Source organism: Pseudonaja textilis, chromosome 6 (genome assembly GCF_049901715.1).
Source record: "Pseudonaja textilis isolate UNSWEBS1 chromosome 6, rPseTex1.2, whole genome shotgun sequence".
NCBI classification, from domain to species: Eukaryota; Metazoa; Chordata; class Lepidosauria; order Squamata; family Elapidae; genus Pseudonaja; species Pseudonaja textilis.
The window spans coordinates 25,579,171-25,606,667 of NC_141995.1; the positions used below are offsets into that span (position 1 = coordinate 25,579,171).

Below are 27,497 nucleotides of genomic sequence, written 5' to 3' on the forward strand. Positions count from 1 at the left end.
GGGAAAAAGGGTGGAGACTTGGGAGGGCGGGGGCGGCGCCGAGGGGAAGAGCGCGCGCCTTGCTTTGCGCCCCTGTGGCTCGAGCGAGCGGCAACTGCAGCTGCGGGGCAGGTGAGGTAACTTATCCTCGCGGCGCGTGCGGCGGCGGCGGCTCTGGCGCTCGGAGGAGCCGCTCGCTCGCTTCGGCGGAGTCCCGCCATTTCCCGCCCCGCTTTTCCGGCCACTTTTTTTTTTTTTTCCCCTGCCCCGTGCTTAGTCGGAGTCTGCTGGAAGGAAGCTGCGGACTATAAATAGCTCCGGCTACGGACGCTGCGTGTGCAACGGACTGGGCAGGCACGGCTAGCCGTGACGCCTCGGCTGGAAGGGAGAAACCGCCAGGTAAAAAAAGAAAAAAAAAGTCAAATAACAGAAAAGAAAAGAAGACCAAAAAAAAAAAAAAAAGCCGGGAGTTTGCTTTGCCCCTTTTCCCTCGGAGGACGCCCAGGGGCGACTTTGAAGGAAGAGGGGCGGCAAGCTGTTGCTTCTGCTACCGGGATCGAAGATCTCCCTCCGTTTTTTGCCCCGCCGTCGCTTCTGGATCCCTGTTCAAGTTTCTTCCTGTGGCAGTTTCGCTGGGAGCTCAAGTCTGCCGAGACGGGCGCCGGAGTCTGGGTTGTCGAAGGGGCCGAGGCGGCAGGCGGATCCCGCCCCCCCCCTCCCCATCCCTGAAATCGGGGGAAGGCTCTCCGTGGCGGAGACGTGGGAGCCGGGAAGGGGCTGCTGCGCGGGTACCGGAGTCGGTCGCGGCCGCGGTTTTCAGTGGGAGACAGAAGGGCAAGCGAGGTGCGGGTGTCTCAGCTTCGTGGTTTCCAAAGCTGGTGCCGGGCGGGGGGGGGAGGGTTTACTCCGTGCCTACTAGAGCCTCTTCGCCTTACCTGCAGTTGCTCTTTCCAAGGCGACCGTTTTTGTGAGCTGTCTCCTCTGGGAGGAGGAGAAAAGAAGGGGCGAACGAAGAAGGAGTAAAGCCTTGCCATCCTCTCTGATCTTCCGACTGCGTGGTATTTTTATTTTATTTTATTTTATTTTATTTATTTATTTGCCTCGGTACCTTTTTGCCCGGGGAAATGCGCCTGTATTGAAGCGGTGAAGTGGCGGAGGTAAGCTGTGGTCTCGTAACTCTCGCGCTGAAACGTTTGATTAAAGCCTAAAACTCAAGAATGAGCCTGAATTGCTTTCCGATGAGGCAGGATGCTCCTCGTGTCGGTCCTTTGTGACTGCGTTGTTGTTGTTGTTTTTTAAAAAAACAGCAGCAGTAACAACACATCAGCTGCATTTCAGTTCGTTTGGGTACGCATGGGAAAAGAAAGAACAGATTGATAATTTTGAAGTCTCCTCGTCTTGCTTGCTTGCTCCCTTTATTATTAAGAGATTTGGAAAAGAATCTGTCAGCACTGCAAGAACAAGAGGTAGAACAAGCTGTTTCCTTAGTTCTGGAGACTCTTGTGCAGGGATTCAGGAAGCAGAGTCGATTTCTTGGTGCATACCTAATTTTACTAAAGAAAAATCAACTAAGGGAAAAAAGATACACATACCTTCCAACTACATGCATTCTCTCTTTCAGAGAAGTACTACAACTGATCGCTCTGGAAGGAAAGTTAGAGATGACACTTGATGTGTCATGCTAGAAGCTCCTTATCTCTCCCCCTAACCTCACAAGGAAACATTGCCCTGCAATTTTGTGGCCACATTTTGGGGGAAAGTTGTTAGGTGAACTTCCATGATACAGTGCCCTGTTTGAAAAGCATTTATACTTTTCTACTGGAGCTGGCCAGCATAATAATTGAATAAGTAATAGTACTTGTTAATCAGGTAAAATATATGTTATGAACTTTACTAAGTATAGATTGCTAATGGCCTAATATTGTATTGGATAATAAAAGGTATTCATAGCATTAAATATCATGGTTTTATTCTGAAAATATGCTGGAAGATTAATTTAATGGTCTGCAGTATTTCTTTTGTGGTTTCATAGCTGAAAGCTGCTTCACTGTAGTCTCAAAGCTTCTCAACCACACTGGGAAAACTGTTTTTAAAATCATAATGATTTTGAGTAATAGACATTTTCTTCAAAATAAATACACAGGGTCAATAAATTATTACGGAGGATTAACTAAAAATAAAATATAATAATGAGCTGTTTGAAAGAAACATGTCTGTGTTTGATCTGGACATTTTTGTACATGGGATGTTATATAACCATAAATATTCATTTGCAAACAGGAAAAACCCTGAATTGGTTCAAATAGATGCACCCAAATAGGCTTATTATTGGAGTGAATATGATCTAGTACTGGAATCAAAGCAGGCATGACTCAGGGCATTAGATTAGTCATGCATAAAAAACCTACAGAATTGGCTTTTTAAAAAGCTATGGAAAGCACACAGAACATGGTTTCCTGAATTCTTTTTAATCCCTTAATAGCAGTTCTATAAGGTCATGCACCTGGAAGGATGGAGGCTTAGAATGAAGGCTTGGCAACATTCTGAGCTGTTACCAACTTCTCCACCTCTAGAGCAGATTTCTCAACCTTAACAATTTTAAGATGTGTGGACTTCAATTCCCAGAATTCCCCAGCCAACATTCTGAGAATTGAAGTCCACATATCTTAAAGTTGCCAAAGAAATACTGCTCCATGAATACATTAGAATGCAAGGATATTATTTTCCTCTGCAACCTTCAGAGGAATAATCATTCTTTTGGTGCTTCTTCCCCCATTCTAAATTTGGTTCCATTCTATTTTGTTATAAAACAATTGTCATGCCAATAGCTAAAGTCCCAGCCTCTTTATTCTTTCACATTATCTATTGGGTTGGAAAGTATACAGGTACTCCCTGACTTAAGACCATAATCAAGTCAAAATTGCTATGCAATTGATTACTAATTCCATTGCTAAGCCGGGCAGTCATTAAGTGAGTTTTCCCCCATTTTACCACCTTTTGGCCACAGTTAAAAGAATCACTGGAATTATTAAATGAATAAGATGGTCGTTAAGCGAATCTGGCTTCCCCCACAGATTTAGTTTGTCAGAAGTTGGCTGTGACAGTTACAAATGGTGATCACATGACCCTGAGATAGTGCAACTGTCCCAAATACATACCAGTTTCCAAGTGTACAAATTTTGATCATGTGACCGTGGGGATGCTGCAATAGTTGTAAGTGTGACAATCAGTCATAAGTCACTTTTTTCAGTGCTGTTGTAACATCTTGCCCCCTGAGTGAAGTTGGCCCAGTCCTCCCAATCTTCTATAAGAGCCTAAAGAACTGGCTTTGCCAGTTGGCTTGTGGGTTTCAATGGGGGAGCATCACATCAGATACCATCTCTCCTCCCATTCTGTTCCCTCCCTACTCTTAATTGGGCTGCTATATTTGGCTATGTGTATGTTCTGACCCACACCCTTTTCCAACAAATCAAACACAATCCAAAAGGAACAGAAACCTTGTAATGCTTTTACAAAATAATTAGCTGTGATAAGTAGAAGTCTTGCCAAACTGTGCATGACTTGCCAAAAGATAACAGACAAGAAATAATTTGCAAAATAAGAATCTCCAAATACAAACTCAGGATACTGGAATGTCCACGAGGCTGGAGTTTCAAAACGTCTTTGCCTTCTGCAAAGTACATTCGTTTAACAGCTGGCTTTTATCTTCTTGAAGGAGGGTCCTTTACCTTGCAGCCTTATTCCCGAGTCACCTGTGCTGTAGTAACTGCTCTTTCCTACGAGCAATCCTGCACTCATGCGCACTTGGCTCAGGCTCCTCGGGAACCTCCTCATCACTGCTGCCAGCCCTCACAATCTCTGAAGGCCACTCCCTAATGGTCCTGGCCCCTCATGTGAGTCCCCACTCTCCTCAGCCATCCGTACCTTTTGTTGGCTAACCACAACAGTGTAGTATTTTATTTATGGTTTTATCTTTGTACAATTTTTATTTTTTATGATTGTAAGTGCCCAGAGTTACCCTGAGGCAAGACCGGTAGCCAAGAAATTTTACAAATAAAGTTAAATAAATAAAGTTTGAATGGTTGTAAGTCAAGGATTACCTGTAAAGGTTATTAATGAGTTTCTGGATTTTCTTATATGGAATGCAGATAAACAGATACTGTTTCTATATAGGACTCTATATTTAATATAGAACTCTAAATTTTTATTGTTCAATTGCATACATTGAGAAGATGCTATCATACAAAGAAAGGGAAGCAGGATCTGAAAGTTCTGGATGTTCATTGGGAGGTATATGCTCTTTGTTAAGATTTTCAGGGGGGAAAGTATTTTCTCTACATATTTTCAAAACTATCTGGGAAATTGTGCAGCTTGCAAAGCCATCCTATGGGAACTGTAGCTCATAGAATACATTGTTGTATGTCTCTGAATATAAGTCTGTATCACTCTCTATATTTATATTAATATCTCTGTAGATACGTAGTTTGTATATTTGGACAGGAGAAAGAGAATAATGAAGAACATCGGAGGACTAATTTTAGTGCAGCTTTGTCCAACAAGATGCTTTCTAGCTGGTTTGAATTATGTCATATAATCTGGTCATGATATCCAAAAGCTGATTTATGGATATCTGTCTAAGCCCATATGACGTGTGTATAGGCCCAGCTCCTTGCTACTGGTGTTCCAAAATGAGACAAAGGTAGCATTAAGGGCATTGTGGGGCTTAGTTTGCATTAGGCCTGCATTTTTGTGTATTCTTAGTTCTCTAAAATGAGAACTATTCTTGTGCTCACGCTAAGTACAGCTTTAGTATGATCCAGCAGGAAATAACTAGCTCTGAATGTGACTGTACTGACTGTACAGTGTTGCCTATTTCCAAATAAAGTAATTTGATTCATCTTTGAAATGCAGTTTCAGAAGATGCAGGATTCACTGTAATTTAGTTATTGTAAAACAGAACAGTGAAGTGTAATATTGGTAGTATTTTCATACATTGCTACAGATCATTTTCTTTTTATTTGTTCTTTATGGTAGTGATTTAGGTATTCTTCATATATGAAAAAATTACATTATAGGTTTTATTAAAGGTTTATAACTCATATTATATAATAAAGCTTTTCTGCGACATTCTGGGCCATGTGATTCAAAATAAATTCGAATAGATTCAAAAGATGAGTAACCAACCTCAAAACAAGGACTATAAACATTTGAAAGAATTGGTTACATTTAGCCACAAGATAATTGGTTGGCCAAAAAGATATATGACAGCACTCTTCAAAGGACTGCCATAGAAAAGAGACCGTTATTTTTTCTACTACTTTAGAATGGCAAGATTTAATGGTACTAAGTTAGAGGACAGCAGATTGTGCAGTAAGTATTAGGATAAATGTCTTTGTAGTAAGTCAGATGATTGAATTAATATGATGGGTAATGGATTTCTAATCCTCTGCCTGTTACCAGACAGATGTTAATAGTCATCTCTTGGGTATACTTTAATTTGGAATTTGCTGTATGGAATAGAAAATAGATAGTATGGTCCTCTCCGTGATTTTTAAATTTTCAACTGAATTTAATACAACACATATTAAAATAGTCTATGGCCTGGACATTGACTTGATTTGGTTCTATTCTGTTTCAAATAGTTATTAGCAGTAATAGGAAATAGCTGGTTCTGACCCTATTGATCTTTAAAAAGGATTTAAACTATGGTTATGTCCCAAAGTGTTAGGATCATGATGTGCAGGAAGGAGGTAGGAGTCTGAGCCAGATCACATATTATTGATTACTACTATTACTGTTAATTGTTTATTTTGCTTGTCTTGTGTAAGTCATCTAGAGTCATATTATTCAATTTGAAGGCCGTATAACATTTTTAAAGAAACAAACAAAACCATCCAATATTACATTTCTATTTCTTATTCATACTTCTTCATTTTAGTTTATGGTTAGAAGAGCCTCTAAATGAAAAAAAAGTTTCTGTATATTTATTCAAGAGTAAAACTCACATTGCTTAGTTCTTTTACTGAGATTTCAGCCTAACAGAATAAAGCTAAATATAAAGTTACTTCTGGGTAAATCTAGAGCTTATATAGAGTGTGTTTTGCATAATGTGTGATTTGATAAACATATTACCAAATTAAATGAGCACTATTAATTTTACATATTAGATGAACAGGCAGTAGAGACACAGTTATTAAACAATAATTATAATTTTACTGAACTAAAGAGACTAATAATAATTGAAAATAGGAAAATCTGTGGCTCTCCAGAGTTGTTGAAAACTTTCAGAATTTCTTCCTACAGCGTTTTCTGGTTATCATTCTGGAATATCTGCACAACAGCAGGTTCCTACTTCCGTGTTAAAAAAATCTGAGCTGATGGTTTGTTGTCCATTTTTAAAGCTAATTTCATTGTGACAGTGTGAAGTGTTTTTAAGAATAATTAACATCAAATTAAAAACCAAATGTCTCAACCATAGCTGAGAGTTCGGTATGAAAAAGCTCAGACGTAAATCCAATAAAACTGCTTCTTAATAATTAAGTTCATAATACACTGCTCAAAAAAATAAAGGGAACACAAAAATAAGACATCCTAGATCTGAATGAATGAAATATTCTTATTAAATACTTTGTTCATTACATAATTGAATGTGCTGACAACAAAATCACATAAAAATTATCAGTGGAAATCAAATTTAGCAACCCATGGAGGTCTGGATTACACTCAAAATTAAAATGGAAAAAAACACTACAGGCTGATCCAACTTTGATGTAATGTCCTTAAAACAAGTCAAAATGAGGCTCAGTAGTGTGTGTGGCCTCCACGTACCTGTATGACCTCCCCACAATACCTGGGCATGCTCCTGATGAGGTGGCGGATGGTCTCCTGAGGGATCTCCTCCCACACCTGGACTAAAGCATCCCCCCACTCCTGGACAGTCTGTGATGCAATGTGGCGTTGGTGGATGCAGTGAGACATGATGACCCAGATGTGCTCAATTGGGATTCAGGTCTGGGGAACGTTCAGGCCAGTCCATAGCATCAATGCCTTCGTCTTGCAGGAACTGCTGACACACTCCAGCCACATGAGGTCTAGCATTGTCTTGCATTAGGAGGAACCCAGGGCCAACCGCACCAGCATATGGTCTCACAAGGGGTCAGAGGATCTCATCTCTGTACCTAATGGCAGTCAGGCTATCTCTGGCGAGCACATGGAGAGCTGTGCGTCCCCCTAAAGAAATGCCACCCCACACCATTACTGACCCACTGCCAAACCGGTCATGCTGAAGGATGTTGCAGGCAGCAGAACGTTTTCCATGGTGTCTCCAGACCCTGTCATGTCTGTCACATGTGCTCAGTGTGAACCTACTTTCATCTGTGAAGAGCAAAGGGCACCAGTGGCGAATGTGCCAATCTTGGTGTTCTCTGGCAAATGCCAAATGTCCTGCACGGTGTTGGGCTGTAAGCACAACCCCCACCTGTTGACTTCGGGCCCTCATACCACCCTCATGGAGTCTGTTTCTGACCGTTTGAGTAGCCACATGCACATTTGTGGCCTGCTGGAGGTCATTTTACAGGGCTCTGGCAGTGCTCCTCCTGTCCTTCCTTGAACAAAGGCGGAGGTAGCGGTCCTGATGCTGGGTTGTTGCCCTCCTACAGCCTCCTCCACGTCTCCTGATGTACTGGCCTGTATCCTGGTAGCACCTCCATGCTCTGGACACTACGCTGACAGACACAGCAAACCTTCTTGCCACAGCTCGCATTGATGTGCCATCCTGGATGAGCAGCACTACTTGAGCCACTTGTGTGGGTTGTAGGCTCCGTCTCATGCTACCACTAGAGTGAAAGCACCGCCAGCATTCAAAAGTGACCAAACCATCAGCCAGAAAGCATAGGAACTGAGAAGTGGTCTGTGGTCACCACCTGCAGACTCACTCCTTTATTGGGGATGTCTTGCTAACAGCCTCTGCTTTCCACCTGTTGTCTATTCCATTTGCACCACAACATGTGAAATTGATTGTCAATCAGTGTTGCTACCTAAGTGGACAGTTTGATTTCACAGAAGTGTGATTGACTTGGAGTTATATTGTGTTGTTTAAGTGTTCCCTTTATTTTTTTGAGCAGTGTATATACCATTATTGAGTTTTCCTTAATGGCCATCTTTTTCATTTTCTTTTTTTTTCATTTTTATGATACTGCATTATTTGTTAATATATTGATGTTTTTATTAGATTAGTTAATCAGAGTTGCTTTATGAATTGGATGGCTGTTATATATCCAATAAAACAAGCATACACTTTGAGGATTCATTAAGTGCCCATAATATTAAATAAACATTATAAAGTGGAAATTCTTTACTGTTTTTCTCTTCGCAGTTTGAAATGTTATTAACCCTCCAGTCCCACTCTAATTTGATAAGGCAAGATGTAAAAGCTGCAGGACAAGATAGACTACAAACAATTGTTTCAAATGAAAGGAAATCATGTTTAAACCAATGGGCAAATCATGAACAGCCTTTTTAATGGCCTTTTTCTATCATTTAAGGTCTACAGTGGGCAAGATGGGGATGTAATTGTTATCACGCAAGGAGAAGCAAATGGGACTTCTTTATCTATTTAATAATTTTGCAAGGATGGGGAGGTGTTTTTTCCTTTGTGGAAGTATCCTAAGCATTACGAAGCTTATCACATCTATTTCCTTTACTCTCAAGTTAAAATTGATTAGAAATTGCAGTAGGAGGTTCTAGAGTAGGGATGTCAAATTACCGGCTTGTGGGCCAGATAAGTCAAGTGCAGACCATGCCCACCCAGCTGATGGCAACGTGATGTGGTAAGTTTGACAGAGTTACAAGTTAGGGATGCTGGTTATCTATCTCTTTAAGGATCCTTTGTCAGGGAATATTTTTAGTAGAATTAAACATTTCCTTAAATACTAGATACTAGATGTATTACTAGATACATATATCATGAATAATTTAGTAAAGATTATATTTCTCCATGAATAGTTAGTAAATGGAATAAAATGATTATAATTTTACCGAGCAATTACATTATGTATCATATAATTCTGTCTCTAATTCTAATTATGATTGTGTGAAGTAGTTCAGGTAAGCTTCACTTTAGCAATAAAGTGCTTTAATTTGTAGATAGAATAAAAAGAGGTAATACTTCTTCCCTTCTCCTCCATGCTGCATCGAGAGCCCAGGATGGGTTGACTCCTTCCTATTATGTCATAGCTGAGTCTGTACTAAGATATAAAAGCCGGGCCCCAGAAGAGACCCCAGCTTTTGACTCAGGTCCTTTCAGTCAGTAGCTGTTTTCTCTGAAAGCATTCTGTTAGATAGCAATCACCAGCGATCTTCAGTACTTTTTTCCTCTCTTCAAGCAGCTCCCAGGGATCTGGACAGCTGCTGTTCCAGAGAGCAGGGCTCTCTCTCTCTCTCTCTCTCTCTCTCTCTCTCTCTCTCTCTCTCCCTCCCTCTCCCCCACCCCTCTCTCTTTCTCTCTCTCTCTCCTGCAAGTTGGGAGCAGCTTTACAGAGCTCTGTGCAGGCAAGCTGGGAAGCATCTGCAGACCTCCCCCACGCCTGCAGTTTGGAGGGATCATAAACATGATCGGCAAACTGATAAGAGCTCAAGCCAGCTGATCGTGTAGCTGGTTGCTGTGTTTTTCCCTTGCTGACTTCGCTCGGGGCTCTGTATAGCCTAAGGAGTGATTCTTCAATCTTGGAGCCTGTTTTCCTATAGTCAGCGGCCATCTTGGATTCAAGCCTTCCACCACGAGGTGAGTGGCCATTTTATAAGCCCAGGGGCCATTTATAACCTAAGGGGCTTAACAGAAAAATTTCTAAACAGCTTCTTTTCAACGCAAGAGCCTTTATTTTACAAATGGAGCAAGATAAGGCTCTGGCAGAGCTCCCCCCCTCCCCCAGTGGAACAGTCTCTTAAGCCCAATAGGAGAAAAAGACCCAGGCAACGCACCCAATCAGTCCAGAAGGAGGTGGCTGCTAAAATCAAAGCTAAGGCTCTAGCCCCTAAGAAGGCAAACTCAGGCTGAATTGAGGGCAGAGAAGCGCAGACATGCAGCTCTAGAGAGGCAGTTCAACAGAACTATTCAACAGAAGGGAGTGCAACTACAGCATGTTTCAGGTGATACTTGTGGGCCCCAACCAAGCCCTCCCAGGGGAGGAGAAGTTAACTATGAGCCTTTCCATCCTCCATCCTGGTCTCCTGAGGCTCTTGCTGTACAGTCAGATCCTCCGGATTTAAGCAGATCTGAGCCTTATTTCCAACAGGCTTCTGTGCCCTATGCTCCTCCCCCTCCCTCCAGGCCTCGAACCTCTCCTCAATCTAGGCCTGAAGCCACCTTCACTCCCACAGCAGCGGGCCTTCTGCCCTCTGCCTCTACCTTTGAGCATAGACCAAGGGATATCCAAGATATAGTCTCATCAGCCATTACGCAGGGATTGGCTGAAGGCTTCAAGCAAATTCTTCAACCTCTGGAAAGGGTTCAGGCCCTTCTCCCTTCTCAATCTATAAGTTCCTTGCCTCATCATCCTGATTTACACAGGCCTCAGGGTCCATTCTTCTCTACCAGAATGGGAGGAGGTTGATGAGGAAGGAAGGGCTTCACCATCTGAATACAGTTACTCCTCTCATTCAGAGTGTGAAGAGGGTGAGATTTTTGACCAAAATCTTTCAGAAGAAGAGGATTCTTGCCCAGAGCAGACATCGTCTGCATTGGTCTTCAAAACTACTCTCTTCAGACCATTACTCAGCAAGGCCTTGGTCACTGCCAAGCTGTCGCCAGAGGAAGTGGCTCCCGAGCCACAAGGAAATCCCTCTAGCCAAGGGGATTCACTCTTCTCCAAGCCTGTAGTGCATGAAGAGGTTTTGCCTTCTCCCATTTTGTTCCTGGACATGGTCAAGGAACAGTGCGCTGCTCCTTCGGCAGGTCCTCGCCCATCTTCTCTAGATAAGTGTTTCTACAATGTCAGCGCAGCTCTGGACAATGCCCTGGCCGTGCCTTCTGTTGACATTCCGGTTCTGGCCTCGTTCTCATCTTTTGGCACTCCCATGGAGCCAGAAAATATCCTGAAACTGGATGATAAACATTCCAAACAGACCCTCAAGCGCAATCACCAGGCTGCTGCTTGGGCTCTTCGGGCTTCAACAGCAGCATCCTTCTTCACCAGGCATCCATACGGTGGCTGCGCCAACTCCAGAATAAATTGCCTGATTCTGACCTTCCGTCTCACCAAGACCTTAATAAGATTATTGCAGCGGCGGAATTCACTGCGGATGCCACTCTCAATTCCACCAAATTTGCATCCAAGGCCATGGCATCTTCTGTAGCAGCAAGAAGACTTTTATGGCTCTGAAATTGGCAGGTGGAGTCATGCCGAAAATGGAAGCTGGCTTCAGTTCCTTTCGCAGGCGATAAACTTTTTGGCGATGCTCTGGAACATCTCATTGAAACCAGAGATAAACATAAAATTTTCTCTTCCTCTGGGAAGAAAGCCGACAATCGCCCTGCTCCTTATCGCCCTCCTGCCTTCCGAGCGGAGACCTCATCTCGCTTCCCCCGCTCTCATAGGCCATACTCCCAACGCCAAGACCAACGGGCAGAAACATCTGTCAGGCAACAACCTTCTACTGGTAAATGGCCCTTTCGGGGGGGGAGGGGGTCGTTCCTTCCATTGCTCTAAGTAATCCCTCGTTCTCCCCACCCATCGGAGGTCGCCTAGCCTTCTTTGCCTCCAAATGGGAGGAGTCAACGACGGACACCTGGGTGCTCAGCACTATTAGGTCAGGGTTACAATTGGACTTCCTAACCCCACCCCCCCAAAATTTTTTGATCTGTCCTATGTCTCGGGACATTTCCAGGCTAGCCCTCATAAATCAGGCCATTCAGCATCTTCTTGAAATCAGGGCTATTCAACCTGTTCCCCTGTCTCAACAGGGACGTGGCTTTACTCTTGCCTTTTCATCATTCCCAAAGCCTCAGGGGGGGGGTGAGCCATCCTTGATCTAAAATTTCTCAACCAATTTGTAAAATACAGGCGATTTAAAATGCAGACTCTGCATTCTATTTTAGGGAGCGTTCGGGAGGACGACTTCCTCTCTTCCATTGATCTCACTGAGGCTTACCTCCACATCCCAATTTGGCCTCATCATCGCCAGTTTCTCCGTTTCTGTTATCAGAATACCCATTACCAGTATCGAGCACTTCCCTTCAGCCTCTCATTGGCTCCAAGGGTCTTCACAAAGGTTCTGGCAGCATTGGTGGCATCTCTGCATTCTATTCCAGTGAGGATCCAATGCTACTTGGGCGACATTTTGATTCTTTCCTCTTCCGTCCTTGCAGCCCATCGGGATCGGCAAATTACCCTGTCATGTCTCCAGAGCCACGGATTTTCCATCAACACCAAAAAGAGCCAGTTGTCTCCTACGACCAAATTGCAACACTTGGGAGCAGTCATCGATACCATGTCGTGCCAGGTTTTCCTGTCCCCAGCTCATGGAAAGAGCCTTGCAGAGATCATCAACCAGATCCTGCAGCATCAAATTGTCCCCCTGTCGCTGCTGTCTAAACTTCTGGGGAAGATGGTTTCCTGTATTGGCATCGTCCCATGGGTTCGGCTCCACTCCCGAGCCCTCCAATAGTTCCTGCTTCCCTACTAATGAGCAGGAACCAGCCACTCATCCATTCCCAAGGTCCCACTCCTGCCACAAATCTGGAGATCTCTCAATTGGTGGCATTCCCATCTATCTGGAGATGACTCCTGTTCAGGGACCCAGACAGGCTAGTGATAACCACCGATGCCAGCCTCCTGGGTTGGAGTTCCCATATGCAGGGCCAGATAGCTCAGGGCATTTGGTCATGATCGGAACAGACCCTTCCCATAAATTGGCTAGAGCTCAGAGCCATTTTTCTGGCTCTCAAGCATTTCAGGCAATCAGTGACCAGCTCTCATGTTCTAGTCCTTACGGACAACATGGCCGCAAAGGCTCATGTCAACTGGCAAGGGGGGACGAGGTCCAAAGCCCTCATGAGAGAGGCTCTACGGCTGGGGTTATGGGCAGAGAAACACCTGTTATCGATCTTGGCGGACCACATCTCCGGAGTCGACAACTCCCAGGCCGACTGGCTCAGCAGGAGCTTAGTCGACCAGGTAGAATGGTCCATTCCTCCGTGTCTATTCAGGGATCTTTCTCTCAGATTCGGAACACCAGAGGTGGATCTTTTCTCCACTCCTCAAAATGCCCAAGTCACCATCTTCACCAGGTTTCCTTGCCAGGGAGCGGAGGGAACAATGCTCTTCAGTGCAGATGGCCCAAGGGTCTCCTCTACACCTTTCCCCCGCTTCCCATCATTCCGGCAGTAATTCAGGAGATGTTGGAGGAACGTGCGGAGCTCCTCCTCCTGGCACCCTATTGGCCAAGGAGGCCCTGGTTTGCGGACCTGGTCAACCTATCGGTGGCTTCTCCTTGGAGGATCCTTGCTTATCTAATCTCCCTTCACCAGCGGCTAGAGGAGGCTGATCTTCCAGAATGGGTCATCCTCATTATCCTGGCTTCTCGCAAACCTTCTACAAGGTACGTCTATGATGCCACCTGGAAGGCTTTTTCCTGATGGTGCCTCAGGGGGGGGTCTTTCTCCTGCTTCAGCCCAGTTGGCAGAAGTTCTTAGCTTCCTTCAGCATGGGCTGGAGAAAGGTTTGGCCCCCAACACTTTACACAGGCAGGTTGCGGCCCTCTCCTCAGTCCTTTCATGGGGTTCGCTTCCTTCCTTATCCTATCACACTCCAGTCAGGAGGTTTTTTAAAGGGGCTTCTAACCTGCACCCTCCAGTGGTTCACAGGTATCTTTCCTGGGACCTTCATTTGATTTTTAATGCCCTTACAAAGCCCCCCTTTGAACCCCTTAGAACAGTGTCTCTCCGTTTCCTGACTCTGAAGGTAGTGTTCCTTGTTGCCATCACTTCTTCCAGGAGGGTTTCCGAGCTTGCTGCTCTTTCCATCAGACAGGACCTTTGTTCCTTTCATGATGATAGGGTTCTTCTTGGTCTGGACCCCTCATTTATTCCGAAGGTTAACACCTGATTAACAAGGTCCCAGGACATTGCTTTGCCTGACTTCTGTCGTCTCCCGCACCATGACTTAGAGCGGCAGTGGCACACGCTAGACGTAAGAAGGGCTCTTAGAATATACATTAAGCAGAATTCCTTCTTCAGGAAGTCGGAAGCCATGTTTGTTTCCTTGTTCCCTTCTCACTTGGGGCACAAGGCCTTTTCTCCTACTATTAGCAGGTAGGTCAGGTCTTGCATTGAGCAGGCCTACAAAGCTGCGGCCGTTCCAGTTCCCCGAGGTCTGACGGCACACTCTACCAGAAGCGCGGCCACTTCAACTGCCTGGGTGACCCAAGCATCCTAGGAGGAGATTTGTCGTGCGGCCATGTGGACATCCCCGTCTCCTTTCATCAGACACTACCGTCTGGATGCTTTTGCCTCGGCGACTGCAGCCTTCGGCAGACCGGTGCTTCAACGAGTGGTTCCACAGTCGGTGTGATGAGTTGGACGAGGACCTGCCCGTGGACATGCAACCTTTGGTATATCCCCTCCTGGGCTCTCGATGCAGCATGGAGGAGAATGTGCGTTGGTAGAAGTTACCATGAACACCCTTTCTATCTATGCTGTGAGAGAGCCCAGCCCCTCCCTTGATTCGTCCGGAGAGGGTAAGACATATTTTTGTATTTATTTTGGGCTTTCAGAGATACTTTTCAGTCTGTCAAGTATCTTCGCCAAACTGGGGTCTCTCCCGGGGGCTGGCTTTTATATCTTAGTACAGACTCAGCTATGACCTCATAGGAAGGAGTCAACCCATCCTGGGTTCTCGATGCAGCATAGATAGAAAGGGTGTTCACGGTAACTTCTACCAACGCCCATTTTAAGTGATCTGACTTTAGAAATGTTCTTTAGTTTAGCTGTCTTTGAAAACCCTTATCTGGTACTAAGAATTTCAGACTAAAATGTAACATAGCACTTTTAGCATTTAAAACCAGTGTTATTTGTGTGAAAAAGCTTGAAAAACTTGAGTATAAGGCAATAAGAAACTGGCAGAGTCACATGTATGTTATATGGTTGTGTTCCAACAACATATTTGATTCAATCAGCTAACCAACCTAATGGATTTTTCTTAACAAAAATTACGCTAATTATGTCAACAATTCAGTTTGGAATTTACTTAAGCTCTTGAAGCAAGGGAATGCTGCAAGGATATATCACTAACTCCTTCTCCATTGGCCAAGCAGGAAATGGTATCTGAAAAAAGGGTAATAGGAAGAGAAATAAAGGACCCAAGTCCAAAAACAGCTGCAATGAAAGCACTGATCCAAAGACCAACAGTCTTCCACTGATTTACCAGCCCTTTGGATTCCTTCCTGTCAAACAGCCCCTAAACTGTGCTATGCAGCTATCAAGACTAATTCAGTTAAACAGAAAATGTCCAGTTCCAATAAATTATCCAGTTAAGGGGTGCCCAAATTGAATGATTGAGAGTGGGTTATATAACTTTGGCAAGAATGGAGGTTATCCATTATTATCACAGGGACAATTAGAGTATGGAGTTTATTGTCATAGTGATGAATGATGATGAGCAGAGAAGTAGAGACTAAGAGAAAATATGTTCTGGTGTTGATGGAGCACCCCTGTATGCTTGAAAGGGAGGAATTCTAGTCACAGAGACTGGTAGGTATTGCTAAGCCAATATACAGTATCATTAACAAATATAGGTGTCTGGAGATTTTGAAGAAAAGATACTTTTGTAGCTTGCATTAAAAAAAATTCTCTATTTTGACTGCATCATCAAATCATGCAGTGCAAACTATAGCTCACAGCTAAGTAGTATAAAAATCAGGAGCCTGAGAGCACATTTTCTAACAAAGAAATTTTATTAAAAGGTGTAAGACTCCATGAGACGTTTAATAAAATTGTTAGTCAGAAAAAGTGCTACCATAAACTAACATGGCTCTCCTTCTCCAAGGTAAGTTTTATAACATTATTAAAGAAGGATTAAACAATCACTGCAAAAGTCTTTTTTTTACCTTTTCTCATATATATATTTTCTTCCTACCATCCATAATTAGTGTTACTGCATTGATTGGTTGTGAACACTGTATGTCATGTAGTCTCTTCTATAGAAGAACACAGTATTTTTTTAGGGAACTGCATGACTCACTTTACTCAGCTAATGTAAGAAAGCAGTTTTAAAGTAAAACCAGTAACTCTTTCATTTTTCTTGCCTTCCTCCCATTTGGAACAGTGAAATTAAATAAGTATGAATCATGAAGAAGTGATCATTGCGAGGATTAGCAATCTGGCAAGAGCTTTTTGTTTGTCTTAATGACTCTTGTTCTTTATGGGACTTAAAATAGTCCTATTATTATTTTCTGTCTGTCCTGAGATTTCATTGCTACTTCAGAAGCCTTCATTTCTTTTCATTTTTTTGAACAGTTGAATTGCAAATGACAGAAACAGATGGAATAGATAAAAAGGAAAAGTGGGGGAAGTGTAGAAACAATTTGCACATGAACCATGAAGGTAAACTTACAATTATTATAACTGTCACTGAACTGAACAAACAAGCCCAGCACTTCAGCATCAGAACATAATAATGCCAGTTCTCTTTCTTTTGGCATTCTGCTAGCAACTTAGAAGCTATTTTAGAAGCATATTGTTATTAACCAATATACAAAAAACCACGGAGGACTTGAATTATTCAATTAAATGTTTAAAGAGATTGTTTTTTTGCTCATGTTTGAATGTTGCAATGCATAATTTTATGTCTGCCTGCCCAACTGTGATTAGCGCTCCAACTCACAAAAAGGGTACTTAATTGCAAGTGCTACAAACCATGTTACATGGATTTATGCATCATGTGAAACCATAATTTACCAGATGCAATGGCAAAGCCAAACATTCTACTAAGCACTGTGTTTAATCCCAGGTTTATGGGATGCTAAAGTGTAAAATATGAATTTAAAGAATGTGCAGATTGAAAAAATGTACTTATTAAAGTATCGGTGTCCATGAATGTAACATTATTGGAACACTTTTGTACTTGACCTTTCTTAGTTGAACAAAGGGTCATAACTGGACACAAAAGCATTATCATACCTTTTCTTTTGATCTGTGAACCCTCCTAAGAGTGACTTGAAAAAGCATTTTAAAATATTTTTATTAACTGGCAAAACCAGGATGTTGTTTTTTAAACTCAACACTGAGTTGCAGCCACCTAGAACAGTCTAGATCAGGGATTTCAAACTGGTGGCCCATGGGCTGGATACATCACGTGCAGGACACGACCACCTCAGCTTGTGGGAAAAACATCGTGAAACATGTGATGGCAATATGACGCCATGAGTTTGACACCCCTGTTCTAGATTGATCCTACTCTAGGGTACAACTGAATTTCTCAGTCACTCACAATATTTCCTCTAGAACATGGGTGTCAAACTTGTGGTGTCATATTGCTGTCATGTGACATATTGTGACATTTTCCCCCTTGCTGGATGGGCATGGACTGTGCATGATGCATCTGGGCCACGAGCCACCAATTTGACACCCCTGCTTTAGAACTACTGTAACATCCAAATTCTCAAGCAGGTGTCATCTTTTTTTTTAGCTTTTTTCATTAATTATCATATTTACATGTTGCTCTTCTAGCAAGGCTAATTGGGGAATTCTGGGAGTTGTGAAGTCCACAGATCTGAAAGTTGTCAAGGTTGAGAAACACTGATTTATAGAATGAAGATAGTGGCTAGGATGCTGCTTAGTTTCAATGCTTGGAGCTGATTTCGAATAGAGCAACATGGAAGTACAATAATTAATGAACAAATGCCCATTCTTAAAGCTCAAAACAAAGATAACATCTGCTTGATAACTTGGATGCTGTGGCAGTTCTGCAGGCAATATGTGTGGCTGAGAGATTCAGTGCAGTTGTGCACTTGAGTAGGAATGACCTGGAATAGGAAGTGGTAGTTTTGTGGTTTAAGATATTATTGTGAGGAATTTACAGGCTAATTCTGAGGGGATAAGACAGGATATTTGCTTGTGACCACGTTGGTTATGTATTATATGTATTTGTTGTTTAGGATCTAAGGTGTTTGTGAAAAATAATTTAGAAGTAAGTGGTTTCTATTATTTTAGGTTCAAATATGGGTTTGGGGCACTTTGTTGTTCTGACAGAAACTCTGGTTTTTTATGAAGTTACTTATCGTTTACTGTCATGTGAACTCTGCCTTGCAATGATTATCTTAACAAATGAATATCATTATTATTTACCTACTGTTCAGTTTCATTTAGCAAGGCCTTTCAAAAGGTTGTTGATTTTACTACCTATTGTTCTGCTGCTATTTTTCACCTAGCCACCTTAAATGCTGTAAGATTAACGGACCATAGGATACAAATACAAATAGTCATTAAATTATAGTAATAATAATAATAGTAATAATAATAAACAAATGCATGCATAACTGGCCATTGTATGCCAGTGATAATGTTTTTTAAAATTCCAATTTTTCTTTTTAGTGATCTCCAGAGATTAGAGGTTTAAAACTTCAACTATTTTTGCAACTATTTTTGCAATTGATAATGCTTCTATCATGCCTATTAGACATTCACAAATAAATAATAACTTTAAAACATTGTTAGCCTTGACTATTTAAGTCTTAATGTCTGAAAACTAGAAGAGGAAAAGGACAGATAACAATTGTTTAACTTGCTACATTTTTTTTGTTATAGCAGCTCTAAATTAGCAAAGTTGATATTGCTGCAAAAGAAGAAATGCTGATTAGAGAAAGCTTTCCTAATGTTTATGAGATACAAGAATTTTTATAACCTAAAAAAGACATTTGCAGTAATGTTAATGCCAGATTTAACTACTTTAAATTAAACTTAATGCTGATACAGCTCTAAAATGTTGTGATCCAATTTTGTCAGAGTTGAACATAGCTTTAAAGTATCTGGTGTGAAAAATTGAAAAGCAAATGTCTAATGCTTTTTTATAATTGCAAATTATCATGAATAGCAGAAATAACGTTTGATTCTGTCATTGTCATTCCTTTTCCTACCTCCCTGAAGAATTATATTTATTCTCAATCGAGCTGCTCCGAGCATCCAGAGAGTGGGAGGTGCTCTAGTCTTCACCAATTGCAGGCTGAGCTATAATTGAGGAATGCTCCTCCCACCACGTGGCTTCTCCATGCGTTCCCCAGTTTTTAGCTCAGCCTCGCAAGAGACAGGCAGCTATAGATCATTCTTCTTGGCCGTTTCAGGATTTCTGTTTCACTTTCAGGTTTGATCGTTTCGTTTTGGCTTCTTTCCTTGGTCCCTGCGCTTTTGAGTTTTAGTTGTGTGTAAAGGAGCGAAGTTTCGCCCCTCAGGGGGGAGATAGAGGGGTTTTAGAGTCTTTGCTCCCCCCACCCCCCCTTCCCTCTTTCCTGCCTTTTCAAGCCGTTCCTGCTTTTAAGCAGAGGCTTGCTATCGTGCTCTCCTAGCGCGTGTTGTGTCTTCCCCCCACGAACGCCTTTCCTAGCCCTCATTTATCCAGCTCAATCTTTTTAGCTGACTGCCTTTTTCTTAGGGCTATTCCGTCTCTGAGCCTTGCGTCCAGCCCGGTAGCCATTTTTAGGCGTGCCTTGTGGCGGGCGCCATTTTGCCCAGGCTCAAATTGCTGCGACATTGATAGAGCCCCATAGCAGGCCCTACAGGCCTGTGGGAGCTTTTATTTCAGAAAGGGTGTTGTGGCTTTGTGCCCTGTTGCCCCATTTTAATTGTTGGCATTCCGCAGCCTGCTCAGAGGCGAAGACAGGCACCTACTTCCCAGGTTGTTGGGAGGCAGCCTCAGAGGCCTTTACAATTTCTTTCCTGGTATATTTTTTCATGTTTTAAGTTTGGCCTCAGCGTTCATTTGGCTAAATTTGGTTGTTTAGAGATAGTTTTCTCATCTTAATTTTTCCCTATTTAAAAAAAAACAAAAAACCATTTATATTTTATTAATAATTTAGTTCCTTTTTTGGGGTCATTTGGTGCAGTTTTTTATTGTATACCCTTAGAGGTGTTTTTTTTTCCTTTTTCCAAATAAATAAATAGATAAAAAATAAATAAATAATATATATATATCGCTATCTAAAAAATTTTCCAAAAGGGGGACGTGGCTCAACTATAGGATACCCGGCTCCCATTGTGGACCGCATTCCTAGGCGTGCCAACTGCCTTCATATTCAATATACCTTGTTTCTACCTTTTGGTTATAATGGCAGAGGAAAATCCCAGAGGGCCTTCCCCAAAGGCTAAGTCTAAAACTCACCGTCTGCGCAAAAGGGCCAAGGAACCTACCACAGCCTCTGAAAGGGACGCCCTGAGGCACCACAGAGCTCTGGAAAAGGAGTTTGATAGGCGCTTCAGGGACTCTCATTTTGTAATTCCAGCTTCTATTCCCTCTACCTCTAACCAACCTCCCCCTTTGCCAGAACAGCCTTCTCTCTCCAGGCACAATACACCTGTCCAGAGCCCCCGGGCCACTCGAACTCCAGAGGCGACCTTCACCCCAACTGCTGCTGGCCTACGCCCAGAAGACCCTTCAGCTAGCATCATGCCTGACAGCGTTAAGGAATGGATGCAGCTTGCCATCCGCCAGGGGATCGTGGAAGGTATGCAACAGTTGTCCAAGACAGCCTCTCAAACAATGGCACCCGAGATTGATTCTGCCTCCGGAGAACCTCTACCCAGACTGGTGACTCGCCACAGACAGGTACCTTCCCAAGGGGACTCTCCTTTCCCAGAAGGGGAGGAAGAGGAGGACGAGGAAGAAGAAATGGTCTTTGCACCCTACGGGGCAGAGGAAGGGTCAGAGAGGGGGTCCTTCCATTATTCTGAGCCCTTTTCCAAAGTGGAACAGCTGGAAGGGGACATGTCGGAGGATGAGGGCATCTCCCCCGACCAGCCCTCCCTTGTAGGCCTGTTCAAGCCTCATTTATTTAAGTCCTTGCTGTTCAAAGCAAAGAATATCTCAGGCTTAACTCCCCAGCCATCTTCTGATTCCTCGCCAGCAGCCTCTGGGGCTCCAGAGGATGCCATTTTCAGGCAGCCAGCGGTGGAGGCCGAAGTTGTGCCAGTCCCTCCAATCTTCTCCGATCTAGTGGCGAAACAGTTAGCCTCTTCCGGTCTCCCCTCTGCCCCCTCAGGGCAGGACAAGAGATTTTTTAATCTCGACGCAGACTTCTCCACCATGCTAGACACCCCCGAGGTGGATGACCCTATTATCAGACTGGCATCCTCGTCTAACCCCACAGACGCTCTGGAAGCCTTAAGGCCGGAGGACAAGAAAGTGGAGATGGCGCTGCGACGGGCGCACCAGTTTGATGCTTGGGCCATTCGGTCTGCCACTGCCTCATCCTTTTTTACTAGGTCATCTATTTGGTGACTTCGACAGCTGAAGCAGCATGTTCCTCCATCTAATACTAGGGCCCATCAAGATATTGCAAAACTAACAGCAGCAGCTGAGTTTGCGGCCGATGCAAATTTTCACTCGGTGAAGTTCTCCTCTCGGGCCATATCCTCTCATGTTACAGCCCGACGGCTGCTTTGGCTTAGGCATTGGCAGGCCGACATTAAAAACAAGTCGAAACTGGCCTCAGCTCCCATCTCCGGAATTAAATTATTTGGTCCGGCCCTGGAACCATTGTTGATGGAGAGCCGGAACAAAAAGAAATTTCTTCTGGCTCTTTTTTGTAGGCAAGAGTCCAGATCCTTTCAGCCCTTTCAAAGGGGCTCCTTCCATACCCCCTTTCAAACTCCCTTCTCCCCCCGTTATCAGAGATCTCCAACCTTTCGCCCGGCCTATCGAGACCGGGGCGATTCAGGAGACAGATCCAGAGGGGGGGTAGTTACAGAAGACCCTTCCGGGGTTCGGCAGGTGAGACTCCCCGCCATCCAAGATAGGTTTTCAGCCCCGTTACCCATTGGCGGTCGCCTTAAATTCTTTGCGAGCCAGTGGGAAGCATCTACGTCTGATGCTTGGGTTAAAGACACGGTCCAATTTGGTTTTTCCCTTCAGTTCCAAGTCCTTCCACCTGAACACTTCATGGTTTCTCCCATTTCCAGGGATCATACCAAGCGCGCTCTCCTAGAGACCGCCATTAAACATCTGTTGGATATTAAGGCCATACAGCCCGTGCCACCTTCTCAACGAGGAGAGGGATTCTATTCCCTCCTCTTTCTAGTCCCTAAGCACTCTGGGGATTGGAGGCCCATTTTGGATTTAAAAAGGCTCAATCGTTATATTGTTCATCATAAATTCAAAATGCATACCCTTCAGTCCATCCTACAGGGCACCAGGGAAGGAGACTGGCTCACTTCCATTGACCTCTCTGAGGCATATCTTCATATACCCATTCACCCTTCCTTTTCTAGATGTCTGAGATTTTATTACAATGGCTGTCATTATCAATATGTAGCCCTTCCCTTTGGGTTACCCTCGGCTCCCAGGACCTTCACCAAGGTTTGGGCAGCCTTAGCAGCTCACCTCAGACAACTCCCTGTCCGTATTTACTGCTATCTTGACGACATTCTCATTCTTTCTCCAACCCAAAGCCAAGCTGAGAGGGACACCAGAACCACTCTTTCAGTACTTCAGGATTATGGTTTCCTTGTAAATTGGGAAAAGAGCCAGCTTACCCCTTCCACTCGAATAGTTCATTTAGGGGCAGTGATTGATTCAGTTGAGAGAAAGGTTTTCTTCTCCCCGGAAAGGTTTGCTAGCATTCAAAAATTGATTGAGGCCATCAGGCGGGCCAAGAAAGCTTCATTGCTGGACCTATCTAAATTGCTTGGGAAAATGATCTCATCTATATCCATTGTTCCCTGGGCCCAATTTCATTCCAGGTCCCTTCAATGGTTCCTGTTACCTTATCAACGCTCACGAAGGAGCAATTCAAGATTCGTAGTAAGGATCCCTCCAAAGCAGGGGTCCCCAACCACCAGTCCCTGGACCGGTACCGGTCCGTGGAACAATTTCTACCGGGCCGCCGGTTTGCTGGGCGCCGCCATCTTGTTTTGATGAAAAAGTGCTTCCGGTGAGCTTTTCCGGGTAGAAAGCGGTGTTTGGGTGCTGAAAGAATCCTCGTGCCTTAGTTTCATCGAGGGGGGGGCAGCTTCGAACAAAACTAAGGCGCGAGGATTCTTTCAGCATGCATGGCAAGGCGAGCCGAGCAACCATCCCGAAGCTGTCGCGAAGCCCATCGACACAGGTACAAAGGAGGAGTTGAAGGTGGCGGGGAGAAGCGGGGGACGGCTGGCTGGCCGGTTGCTTGGCTCGCCTTGCCATGCATGCTGATGCTGGTACCGGGCCGCGGATGATTTTGTGATGCCGGTACCGGGCCGCGGCACAAAAAAGGTTGGGGACCACTGCTCCAAAGGTTCTCACCTCGCTACTCTGGTGGACCAGACCCACTACCAACAAAGGGCATCCGTTCAAAGAACCCCAGAGAGTCACCCTCACAACAGACGCCAGCCTAACAGGTTGGGGGGCCCACCTTCGTTCTCTGTCAGCTCAAGGAACCTGGTCAGTAAACGAGCACTCTTGCAGCATAAATTGGTTAGAACTCCACGCAGTATATCTGGCATTACGCACCTTTCTTCCTCAAGTTCAAGGGCGTCACGTCTTGGTCTTGACGGACAACACTACGACCAAGACCCACATCAACCGGCAGGGGGGCACTCACTCCATCAGGCTCATGAAAGAGGCCGAACGGATCTGTTGATGGGCGGAGGCCAATCTGCTATCCATAAAGGCGGAGCACATCTCGGGGGCCTCCAATGTTCAGGCAGACTGGTTGAGCAGAACCGTCGCTGACCAGTCCGAATGGTGCCTGCATCCCTCCCTTTTCCGGGAGGCCTCAGGGAGGTTCGGGTTTCCGCTAGGGGACCTGTTTGCGTCCCCATCCAATGCCCAGACACTGAGGTTTTTCTCCCGATACCCCACCCAGGGGGCCGAGAACCACGATGCCCTGCGTTGCCCTTGGCTCACGGGGCTCCTATACGCTTCCCCCCCCACCGCTGCTGCCCAAGGTGATTCAAAAGGTACTCCTCGAGAAAGCAGAACTTCTTCTGGTGGCCCCATATTGGCCCAGGAGGCCCTGGTTTGCGGACCTTCGCAACCTGTCAGTGGCTCCTCCTTGGAGGATTCCACCGGACAAGATTTCGCTGTCCCAGGGACCTCTTCAGCATCCGAATCCACAATGGCTTCAGCTGACCGTTTGGAGGTTGAGAGGGACCGTTTAAGGAAGGAGGGCATGTCCGATCTGGTCATCAACACTATTCTGGCAGCCAGGCGGCCTTCAACCACTCGCATATACAATGCCACCTGGAACATACTTTGTAAGTGGTGCCACAAGTTACACATTAATCCGATCTCTCCATCAATCGCACAAATTCTGGCCTTTTTACAAGAAGGATTGGGCAAAGGTCTTTCCCCCAACACTTTAAGAAGGCAGGTGGCGGCCCTATCTACGGTTATCTCTGGCAACCTGTCTGGCCCGCTTTCCCACCATCCTCGCATTAGAGCTTTTCTTAGAGGTGCCACTAATTTGCACCCTCCAGTAGTTCACAGATACCTGACCTGAGACCTCAACAAGGTTCTCTTGGCGCTAACTAAGCCCCCCTTTGAGCCTCTAAGAGAGACGTCACTCCAACTCCTCACACTCAAGGTGGTTTTTCTTGTGGCAATTACATCGGCTCGTCGGATATCTGAAATAGCAGCTCTATCCGTTAGAAAGGAGTTACGCATTTTCCACGCTGATCGGGTGGTCCTGTGGTCAGATCCCTCCTTCATGCCCAAGATAAACTCAGCCTTTCACAAATCATAGGAGCTTGTCCTTCCTAACTTTTGTCCAAGTCCTTCTCAAGAGAGAGAAAGGCAGTGGCATACTCTCGATGTTAGACAGGCGCTCCGTATCTATCAGTCACACTCAGCCTATCAGGAGGTTGGAGGCTTTGTTTTTATCTTTTCAACCAAAGACGCTGGGCTGCAAAGTCTCCCCGTCTACTGTTGGACGTTGGATTAGAGCTACAATATCCAAGGCCTATTTGTCACAGGCGCTTCCTGTTCCCAGTGGAGTAACCGCTCACTCTACAAGGAGTGCTGCTACTTCTGCAGCCTGGGCTACTCAGGCTCCTATTCATGATATTTGCAGAGCGGCTACCTGGTCGTCTCCATCTTCATTTATTCGCCATTATAAAATCGATGTTTTTGCCTCGGCAGAAGCCTCCTTTGGCAGACGAGTCCTTCAGCAAGTGGTGAGAGATCCAGAACATGCTCCGAGCCAGACGGAGTCCTCCCCGTAGGACAGGCCATGCTTTGGTATGTCCCACTCTCTGGATGCTCGGAGCAGCTCGATTGAGAATGGGCGTTGGTACTTACTTACTTTCTAGTCGAGCTGCATAGAGCATCCAGCCCCACCCTATTTGGTCCGTCTGGTGGGGAATCCTGTTTCGGCCAACAATTCATATTGTTTTTTTGTAGTTAAGTGTTGTTTATAGTTAAGATGAGGGGATAGTTGTTTGTCTTCTCGTCTTCGTAAAAACTGGAGAACGCATGGAGAAGCCACGTGGTGGGAGGAGCGTTCCTCAATTATAGCTCAGCCTGCAATTGGTGAAGACTAGAGCACCTCCCACTCTCTGGATGCTCTACGCAGCTCGACTAGAATTGGCGTGTCAGGTAAGTACCAACGCCCATTTTTTAATTTAAGGCTCTTACAGTTTATCTGGACTCCAGAAATCTTATTTGGCTTTATTAGCCAAAACTAACTCACGTTAGCCAACAGAAATGTAAAAATATGCCTCATGATCCCAAGTAACTTTCAATTTTCACCCAACAATCAGGAGTCTTTTCTTCCCCAGGTTTAGTACTATAACCACAAAGCCATTGTGGTAGGATTACAACCACAAAGGCTTTGTTTTTTGATGCTAAATTTCAAAAAGCAAGGGAGAATAATTCAGTTCTCTTGAATGAATCAACTGAGTACTGTTGCTAGTGTTTCCAATCTTCAGCAAAACAAAAGAAATGACTTCTAAAATTACAAAACTATTACAAAACTAGCTGGCATTAGTTTTTACTCATACACAGGGATAGTTCTCAAATGACATTTGACCTTTAAACTTATGGCTTAGCCCAACTTTAAATTTTAAATTGCACATGGATATATCTATAAAGACATCAAAGAAAACATCTTTTTTCTGTACTGCAGAGGCAGGCTAAGCCAAGCTAAAGGCATGGCACATACAGTATTGTAATTGGCCATAACCGTTGGCTTCTCCTCTCTGCGACTACACTAGCCAACCAGTATCTCTAAGTAGTTGAGAACCTAGCATAAAATCCTAGACACACTGCTATTGGCAGCAACTCCAGAATTCAAGGAGCAGTTATTTGTAGCCATACCAATCAAGGAGAACAGCAAAAAAAAAAAAAATGAGCAGACTTTTGTGGTGGCTCTACCAAGTGCTAGTTTGCAGGATATTTTTGACTGCTTGTTCTTTTATTATGAATGGTTAACCTTTGAAAGGCAGGTGTTATCCATTACTTTGATATCTTCAATTCTAAGCCTGTTTGTTCTATCTCCTATCATTAGTCTTCTTTAAATTTAATTTTAGTCCCATTTTTACTATGCTTCTTGACTGTTATTAATAGACCTTGCATTTGTGTGTGTGTTTTATTATTAGAATAGTATCAGGATAGTACATGTTATTGATGCTTTTTCATCCAGTTTTGAAACCACACTCATTTTCTTCCTGCCTAGTTTCCCCTAAGAGATATTCATCATATAATCTGAATAACAAAAGGAAGAATATACAGGTTGTCTCACTCTTTTACCAACCTGGGGTCAGTCTTCTGGCATGGCTTGTCTGTTTGGCTTTTTGACATGTGTATGGATTTCTTATGAGGACAATGAAATGTTCTTGGATTCCCATTTTTCCAAGCACACTCCATAGTTTAATGTGACTAACACAGTCATAGACCTTTTTATAATCAATGAAGTGCATAACAGCTGGATGCAATTTAATACTAATGAATTGATTTTTGTGGCTGGAAGGCCGTCATCTGGTTTTGACAAGGAAAGAAATCTTCATGGGAGATGTGCTGAATATTCAGGAATGGGAAATATAGAAGTAAAAATAACAGGCAATTGTCAGTTGTCTGCAAACGTGTTTGGCAGCTCTTGTCAGCTTACAATCTTATTATTCACACACTTCTGAGTATCATCCATTTTCTTCTTTGCTAATGGTTGAGTGCTGCTAAACATCTTTGAAGTGATTGTTCTTCTTCCATAGCTGTGGTGAATTAGGCTCATGCTGGCAGATTAATCCTGCTATTATTGGTTGTTAACTGGATTATTTTATATAGGTGAAAAAAATCTTTGTTTTATGTTTAATTTAGAAACAGAGCAGTCATATTTTCTGACAT

General features: G+C 44.0%; 1 protein-coding gene across 15 annotated transcripts in view; it reads left to right on the plus strand.

The window, feature by feature from the left end:
• The first annotated feature begins 13 nt into the window (after nt 1-13).
• INPP4B (inositol polyphosphate-4-phosphatase type II B) overlaps nt 14-27,497 on the plus strand; it is a 226,777-nt gene continuing 199,293 nt past the window's right edge. For 9 of the 15 annotated variants that reach the window (XM_087936103.1, XM_087936109.1, XM_087936110.1 and 6 more), the window contains exon 1: nt 22-378. The gene's annotated coding sequence lies outside the window, so the exon portion shown is untranslated. Of the gene's footprint in view, nt 379-1,051; nt 1,137-27,497 lie in introns of those variants that run through there. The other 6 variants (XM_087936104.1, XM_087936099.1, XM_087936101.1 and 3 more) reach the window with 4 other exon arrangements.